General features: G+C 49.3%; 1 long non-coding RNA gene across 1 annotated transcript; it reads left to right on the top strand.

Annotated features, from left to right (window-relative positions):
• The first annotated feature begins 5772 nt into the window (after positions 1–5772).
• LOC147633512 (uncharacterized) lies at positions 5773–7747 on the top strand. Its single transcript, XR_015267058.1, has 3 exons — positions 5773–7370; positions 7511–7551; positions 7649–7747. It is a non-coding gene; the product is annotated as an uncharacterized LOC147633512 (long non-coding RNA).
• The last annotated feature ends 409 nt before the right edge of the window (positions 7748–8156 follow it).

Below are 8156 nucleotides of genomic sequence, written 5' to 3'. Positions count from 1 at the left end.
TCTCCAAGCTCTCATATCTCTCTCTAGAAGCTCTCTCTCTATGAGCATTAGGAAACTCTCCTTGCTACTACAGGTACATCTCTCCCTGAAGTATCCTTATTGCCTACGTGCAAGAAGAGGGCTTGGGAGGGAACTTTTTTTCTCTTCTTTTCATTCACTTCTTGCAGCCATTAGCACAAAACAGCTACTACCACTGAAGGAACAAAAGCTTGCAATGCCTCACAAGAAGAAGACTTTGTATCCAAGTTTCTAGTAATACAAAGTCCTTTCAAGGGGGGTTCGACCTCATAAATCTGGCCCTCAACGCTGTGTCTTCACATTGAGTAAGATTTTTTACTTGCGTGCATGTATTTGTCTTCTCCCTCTTTTATTAATGATGTTAGAATGGGCAATTATTTCCACTTAATTGTGAGAGTTAACCGGATTTGTGTTATAGCGCGTCACTCGGATCTCAGTCGATAGAGGGGCAAACAACACAGGATATGGGTAGCATCTACTGGAGCTAGGGACTAGACACCATCTCGTTATTTATAATGGGATGACTCAGTTGGCCAGACTTGGAAGGGTTGACCTACTTTCCAGTGGGAGGAGGCACAGCACAGTGGACTATGTGATGAGTTCCCATGCATGCTTTGTCTAAAGTAATCCAAGTTTGGGATCTTCTTTTTTCTTGCTTCTCTCCATTCTCTTTCTTCTCGCATTGTCTTTTTTTACTCTAATGAGTCATTTCCACCACCGCTTTCATATTTGTGCATTCTGACACAAAAGAGCCTCTCAAAGACTTTCGAACATTAAATCCATTTGAAATAATAACTTAATTCTTCTCAAGCATGTCTAGTTCCACATGCACTAAGAGCACTAGATCTCCAAAAGGCCAAGAGCTCACTTGGACAAGACCCTTAATCGAAAGGTGCTCAAGCGAACTTAAAACATATGTCCATACTTGTGAATACATTGTCTTTCTACTTGTAGGATGGGCTAGAATATAGTTATATATAAGATTCTTGTATATAGATGTCTCTCTCTATCTTTAAAACAAGTAGCGATTAGGCTAAACTACATTCAAAAACACTACCATACCATGCTTCTATATTAAAAGAAGCATTATCTAATATATGAGGTGTCTTCTATGCAGGTGTTTTACGGAGAGAGATTGGAGAAATGTAAAATGATCTTTCATAGAAGACACCCTAAGGGGTATTCACACAAAAAAAATGGAATACTATTAGTGAATATATATTTTATAAAAATAATAAGGATGTTATATCATTATTAATCTTTTATTCAAGAAATTTGTTTACTTATCTAATTAATCCTATATTTTTAACATCAAAAGTATAGTAATCCTTGTTTCTTCAATTTTGACAGGCTATGGCTCCATGGTATCTAAGCATCACAAATCCTACCAAAAACATCGCAAGGCAATAGACACCACATACCAATGTTTTTGTCTAAGTTTTTGTGTTTTAGGTTTGTTTATGTTGGACTAAATGGAAATGTAATGGAACAAATGAATCCTAATACACTCCCTTGACGTTAGAAAGAGGAATGCAGCTAGTAATAACAACTCAGACATGCACAAATCCTAAGCACTTGGCATACTCCATTAACATATTTAATGCAAAGCCTTCACCTCAAAAAGATTTCCACTATGTAGACAAAACTAGTACTAGAACCCAATTTTTTTGATACACAATGCTAAAAAAATTTCAATAATTGATTTCCATTTAGTGAATTAACTGTTTATTTCATTCCTCACCTAAGTGGGCGAGCAGGAGAGGTGGGACCTCTTACTAAGTACCCGTCGGAGACCCCGTTCTCAGCCCTCCCAGCCCTCCCAGCCCTCTCAGCCCAGTGGAGGTGGTTCAGCCCTCTCAGCCCTCTCAGCCCGCAGCAGCTAGTGGAGGTGGTACGACTGCTACCGAGCAGCAGCCAGTGCCGGACACCCAGTCGACGGCCTCTGAGTGGTAGACTCAGGGGCGCCGTAGAGACTGCCGACAGTAGCAGCCACCACAGGCTCCTCGTCAGCCTCAGGAGAGGCAGCAGCAGCAATGGGTTCCCCTGCGGAACCGTTTTGAATCTCTTCAGCATAGCAGGAGGTCCCCAGGCCTTCGACCGGGGACCAGGAGATGTCGGTTCCCCCTCCCCCTCCCCCTCCTCCCTCTCCTTTCACCTCCTCTTCCCCCCCCTCTCCTCTCCTCCCCCCTCACCCCCGCCCTCCCTTTCCCCCCTGCTCTCGCCTCCCCTTGCTTTTCCTCTGCCCTCCTCCTCGCCCACTTCTCCTCCACCCCCCCTCCCCCTTCCTCTGCTTCTCTACCCCCTCGAGACCCCTCCCCCCTTCTTCTTCTACTCCCCCCCCTATCCCTCAGGGTGATTCGACTTTCTCCTGGCATTCTCTTGCAGTTCGGTGCTCGCTCACCTCGGCTCTTGTTCTTAGCTCACCGGCGGTCCGGGGGGCCATGCCGGTCCGGGCTTCGCGCATCTCTTCGATCCGGAGCCGGCTGCTTAGTTTTGATATTCGGCAGTGCTCTGAGGCCTTCGACTACTCTTTCACGCCCCTGTTTGGAGTGGAGGGTCCTCATGAGCCAGCACCTATCAGAGTACATGTAGTCATTCTCCCGGCACGTGGAGAGGAGGCACTTGATTTCGAAGTGGCTTTCTCGTTTCCCGTATGCAATTCTAGTGCCCGGGAGTGGACTCTGGATTCAGCACTTCTCAGTCTGCGCACGCAGGCTGTGGAGTTCTCCCATCATGTAGATGATCTTGAGGTTACTGATATGCTAGACCGGTTCTGGGAGCTAGCAAAATTTTTTGTCACAGGGAGTGTGGACAGTGCAGGGACTCGCCATCTAGTTGTCAGGATTGTAGCTACCCTTGTTAGGGGTCCTGGTTATGTATGCATACATGAGGATCATATGCCAGAGGGAGCGGCAGTCTCTATGGGCCATCGTCCACTGACGACTTATTAGGGGAGCTTGTGGCTCTCAGGGGGGCAGAGTCGAAGCCGCTCGGATGGGGATTACTCCCCCTCCAAGCCTCTGGCTAAGGCCCGCTGCTTGGCGGAGCCAGCCATCGCCTCGGTAGGTTTTCCACGAGGATTATCTCATGGAATGTTCAGGGCCTAGGAGGCTCTCAGTTCATGCGATACCGCGGTCGCCTACTACGGCAAGAGTTACAGAGATGCTTGGTGGGTGGTAGGATAGATATTTTGATGCTTCAGGAGCACCACTTGAGCGAGGGATGGATTCGCAGGTATGGTTCTCTGATGCCTGGGCAGTGGGATATGTTTTGGTTTGCAAGCTTTGGCCCCATGAGTGGGCAAGGTGGTGTATGTATGGCTATTGGTGGGGACTCTTGGCGGCGGCAGGCCATTGTGGACAGAGGGGTTATCGTGCCTGGTAGTGCACAGTTCATTACGTTGAGGGTGCATGGAGAGCACATTGGATTGCTCAATGTTTTTACGCCCAATCATGCGAGTGCTAGAGCGGACTTTTGGTCATGTATTGTTGATGCTTTACCTGCTGTGGATCATTGGTGTATTGGAGGTGATTTCAATATGCTTGAGGACCCGTCCGATCGGGTGGGTGGTAGCTATGCCATAGTGCACGGAGCAGAGCTTGCTGCTTGGGAGCGTGTATGTATGACCTTGAGGATCTGAGATGTATGGCAGCTTGCGGCCTTTTTTCGACTGTAGGGCAGTCTTAGCTTCTCCCATTCTGACCGCCGTCAGGGAGGAGTTAATCTGTCTTGCATCGACCGGTTTTATGTGGGAGACTTTCTTGGTGAGAGGGGAGGTTCTATTGGGATTCTTGCAGGCACTTCTTTCTCGGATCATGCGCCAGTCCTGTTGACGTTAGAGGAGCAGATGTGAGCGCCCAGTTTTCAGTTGCGTATCCTTGACAGGGTGCTCATGGATGAGAGTTTGTCTGCAGATATTGAGTGCCTTTGGCAGTCTAGTCAGAGCACAGATTGTGATGCAGCAGAGCAGTGTGCCCAGGGGATCTCGGCTATTAGCACCTTTCTACACGAGGCAATCCTATCTCGCTTTGGAGAGCTTAGGGAGCGGGAGCAGAGGTTGTGCCATAGCCTTGCTTCTCTACAACGCCTGCAGGAGTAGTAGCCTGCCTGTGAGTGGGTGGAGGCACAGTTGAGACAGGCTCGCCAAGAGGTGCGAGATATCGAGGAGAGACGGCATGATTCTTACTTTCATAGACAGGCCTCGCAGTGGACCCAGCTTGGGGACAGAGTTTTAGGAGAGTTCTTTGAGATTACAGGCCCGAGACACTCAAGGGTAGGTGTGCGGCATCTCAGGTGGCAGGATGGATCGGTTGCCTGTGAGCCGGAGGAGGTTCGTAGTATTGCCACTACCTTTTATCGGAACCTTCTCTCGACAGAGCAGCCGTCTGAGGCCCAGGACACTTGTAGATAGACTGTTTGGACACATGTACAGAGGAGAGTTACTAAGCAGATGCGAGCTGATCTGGCTTTGGCTCTCTCAGATGTAGAGCTGAGGGAGGCTTTGTGGGTGCTCCCGGGCCACAGCTGCCGTGGAGAGGATGGACTGACGCCTGCTTTCTTTATGCATTACTGGGATATTTTGGGGCCCGGTCTCCGTAGAGTTTTTCAACATGTACTGGATACTGGGGTTATGCGCAGAGTCTTTCAGAGGGTCTGATCTTTCTTATCCCCAAAGGGGAGGGTATGTCTGATGATATTCGGCAGTGGAGGCCTATTACGATCCTCAATACGGTGTATAAAATTCTTGCAAAGGCTTTGAGTTTGAGGATTCAGCCTTTGCTTGGAGATCTTATACACACTACTCAGATTGGTTTTGTCAAGGAGCGCAGTATCCTTGACAATATCTTTACTTTTTGGGAGGCTACGGCCCTAGCCAGGCTCAGGGGCGAGGATCTGACGGTTCTTCTTCTCGACTTCGAGAAGGCCTATGAGACAGAGTAGACTGGGGATTTCTTGAGGGCACTGTGCTGCGTATGGGCTTTGAGGTAGGCTGGATACGAGGGATTGCAGCTCTTTACTATTCTGCACACAGTCAGGTTTTGCTGGCAGGAGACCGGGGACCTCGTTTCGAGTTGACTCGATCTGTGCGCCAGGGTTGCCCACTGGCTCCTTTTCTCTTTCTATTTTTTGCTGAGGCCATGAGCATGTACTTGACGGCTGCGGATGTGGGTTTGAGGGGTTTGCAGTTGTCTATTCGCGGGGAGGAGAGCTGCTGGATTCTGAGTTTGCAGACGACACAGGGCTGTACTTGCATGGCCATGTGCAATTTACGGAGAGTAGAGCAGGCCATACAAACCTTTTGTTTGGCTTCGGGAGCCTTGATCAATTGGCACAAAACAGTGGCGTTTTGGGTCAGTTGATCTCTCATTCTAGATTAGAGTCCAGATCCAGGCTTCAGATGGATACCACTAGGCACAGCTGTGCGTTATTTGGGTTGCCAGGTTGGCCTTGATTTGTCTCCAGAGCAGTAGATTGCTCCTCTTCTTCTTAGTACTTGGAAGAAGCTACTCTTTTGGAGCACGGCGCGACTATCTTTGGCAGGGAGAGTAGAATGCTGGCCACTAGCTGGTATATTATTTCTTGTTGGATATTCTCCAGTTCTTGCATCAGCCAGATACAACAGTTGATCAGGAACTTTCTTTGGTCCGGGCGTGCTGGGCAAGCAGCCAGGGCCAAGGTAGCTTGGTTGGTTATATTCCTCCCCTTGGTAAGGGGTGGTCTGGGTATCATTGATCCGGCAGATCAGAGCCACGCCTTACTGGGGAAGCTAGTTGTTCGGGGCCTCTTCCTAGGGGCAGAGCCTTGGAAGGATCTTCTTATTCAGCGGTTATAGGCTAGAGCTCCCCCAACAGGCGGCCCTTGGGTGCCAAAGACGCGTTGGATATTCACCGAGACGAGGAGGACTGGCTTCAGCAGAGGTTGGGAGGATCGCTTTGCCTTGAGCATTTTGAGGGTCTCGGAGCTTCTTCGCTCAGGACTTGTTCAGCGCCCCCTACTTACGAGGAGGAGAGGGCTCGTCAGCCACTGATTTGGAGCCCTTCTGTGCGCATAGCACAAGGGTATATGCTTGGTATGTGCCCACGACTAGCTTGGGGTCCCCTGTTGGACCAGCTTGTAGTTTTGGAGAGTGGCAGTCTTTTTGCCAGCTCCCTGAGGAGACACAGCTGGTGCGCTTGAGCCACTTTCGTGGGGGAGGACAGACCATGAGGGTTGATATTCAGGCAGCGTTGATTGAGGAGTGGCACACCCCTTTTGAGCTTGGGGCCCCACGGTGGATGGGCGCATTTACTCAGCTGGAGATTCTAATTGATTGCAGTGAGGGGATGCATGGAGGATGGCCGATGTATTTTCTTTGAGGTTCAAGAGAGGAGGGCCGGCTTTTGAGAGTAGAGGAGTCACATCTTGTGGCTAGTTGTGTTTTCCAGCGAGTTCGGGTTGTGGCAGCTGCTTGTCGAAAGTGGCACATTGATCCTGATCCTGCAGAGGTGGCCACAGATTGGCGCCTTTGGGCATATGGAGCTCGTCCTCTCGCTCGACTGCAGTGGGACCCTGGGGAGTACTTCTGGCGGGATCCCTATGCGTCAGTAGAGGGCATTGGCTTCTTCCAGTATTCTGTGCGCTTGGGTCGGCACATCCTTTCCGACATCTCGACTTTCCAGTGGCTGGTTGCACACCGCGGGGCCGCTGCCAGCAGAGCTGGTTGGTCTACAGTGGACTGCCCCCTTCCTGCGTTTGCTGTGGGCATCAGTTAGAGACTTAGAGACATTGCTTATGGGATTGCCCTAGGGCTCAGCAGGTTTGGTTGCGGATGAGGATCTTGGCACCTCTGACACCAGAGAGGATTTTTACTTGGGGAGCTGCAGCCTGGTCCACTTTTGCTGGGCCCGTTATGGGGTACAAGATGGAGGCCACGAGCCAGGCGATTCACTTTGTTAGGGGTCTACCTCGTCTCCTTCCCTCCCCTATCTTTACAGCACTTGGGACGCCAGAGCGGGATCTTCGATGGGAGCTGTTGAGTAGCCTCACCATGTGGTTTATTTGGAGGGCTCGCTGCTTCCGAGCTTTTGAGGGACGACCTGAGCCGCCTGTAGAGACTGTTCGTGCTATTTGGCAGGAGCTGATACATACTCTCAGAGGACAGTACAACCACATTCGAGGCGACTCGGATCGGGCCATACTTCGACGAGCGATAGGCTTTTCATGCCACTTGGTGACACAGGGAACTTTTTACAGCCTTCGGGCAGATGCACCTATCTGGCACTACAGGCCACCTGTGTGGCTCTTCCCCCCCCATTGTATGATTTAGCCACACTTGTAGATCTTCTCTTTTGCACCTTGGGAGAGTCTCCCAGGTAGCCTAGCCTCTTTTTCTCCTCTACATAGGAGTGTGTTGTAGCCCCCGGGGCAGCTTTTTAACTATTGCCAGGATCTTTTGTTCGGAAAAAAAAAAGTGTGCTCAAATATTGATGATGGTCTTGAATCATGGATGCAGGTAGCCAATTGGAGTCAAACAAGAAGGCTATGTCAATCCAGGTAAAAGCTGGTCCTATGGATTCTTCAAAGGTTTTAACAGGTAGCAATTTATCTTCAATTTTCAATTGCTAACATTTGGTGCCCCAAACATTGGCAGTGCAAGGTGTGCATGCAATCGTTCATGTGTACCACGACGGAAGTGAAGTGTAGAGAGCATGTAGAATCTTTTTGGTTTTGAAGCAGTCTTAACAAGGAACTGTGGTTGATGTTATGCATTAATGATGCATAATATGTTGTGTGCATGGAGGTATGCATGATGAAGTGATATAAATATAGCTCGTGCTGAGCATAAAATGGTTGGGACTTCCGAAATAAAGCAAAGTTTTTTGACTGAACATTGCGTGCAGTAGTCCAGATCTAAGGCTTAGCTTACTTTGGAGCTGACTGTGCTCGTGTATTTCTCTTTGTCTGCCTTTGATGCTTTCAAATGCACGCCTCTCTCTCTTCGTATAAGGGCATTTATGATGCTTGGAAGTGATATTCCAAACTGAAGACTGTTTTTAGAGGATTCTAAATTGGTGATGCTTAGCTATATGGGGTCTTGAGTGTGTGTGTGTGGATTGAGCATATCTTGATACAGAGTACTACACCCACCATTGGGCACT

The sequence above is a fragment of the Cibotium barometz genome, chromosome 12 (assembly GCF_041138505.1).
Source record: "Cibotium barometz isolate CiBa-2024 chromosome 12, ASM4113850v1, whole genome shotgun sequence".
In the NCBI taxonomy this organism is placed as follows: Eukaryota; Viridiplantae; Streptophyta; class Polypodiopsida; order Cyatheales; family Cibotiaceae; genus Cibotium; species Cibotium barometz.
Note: the sequence above shows the minus strand (reverse complement) of the source record. Positions and strands in the feature narration are given on the sequence as shown.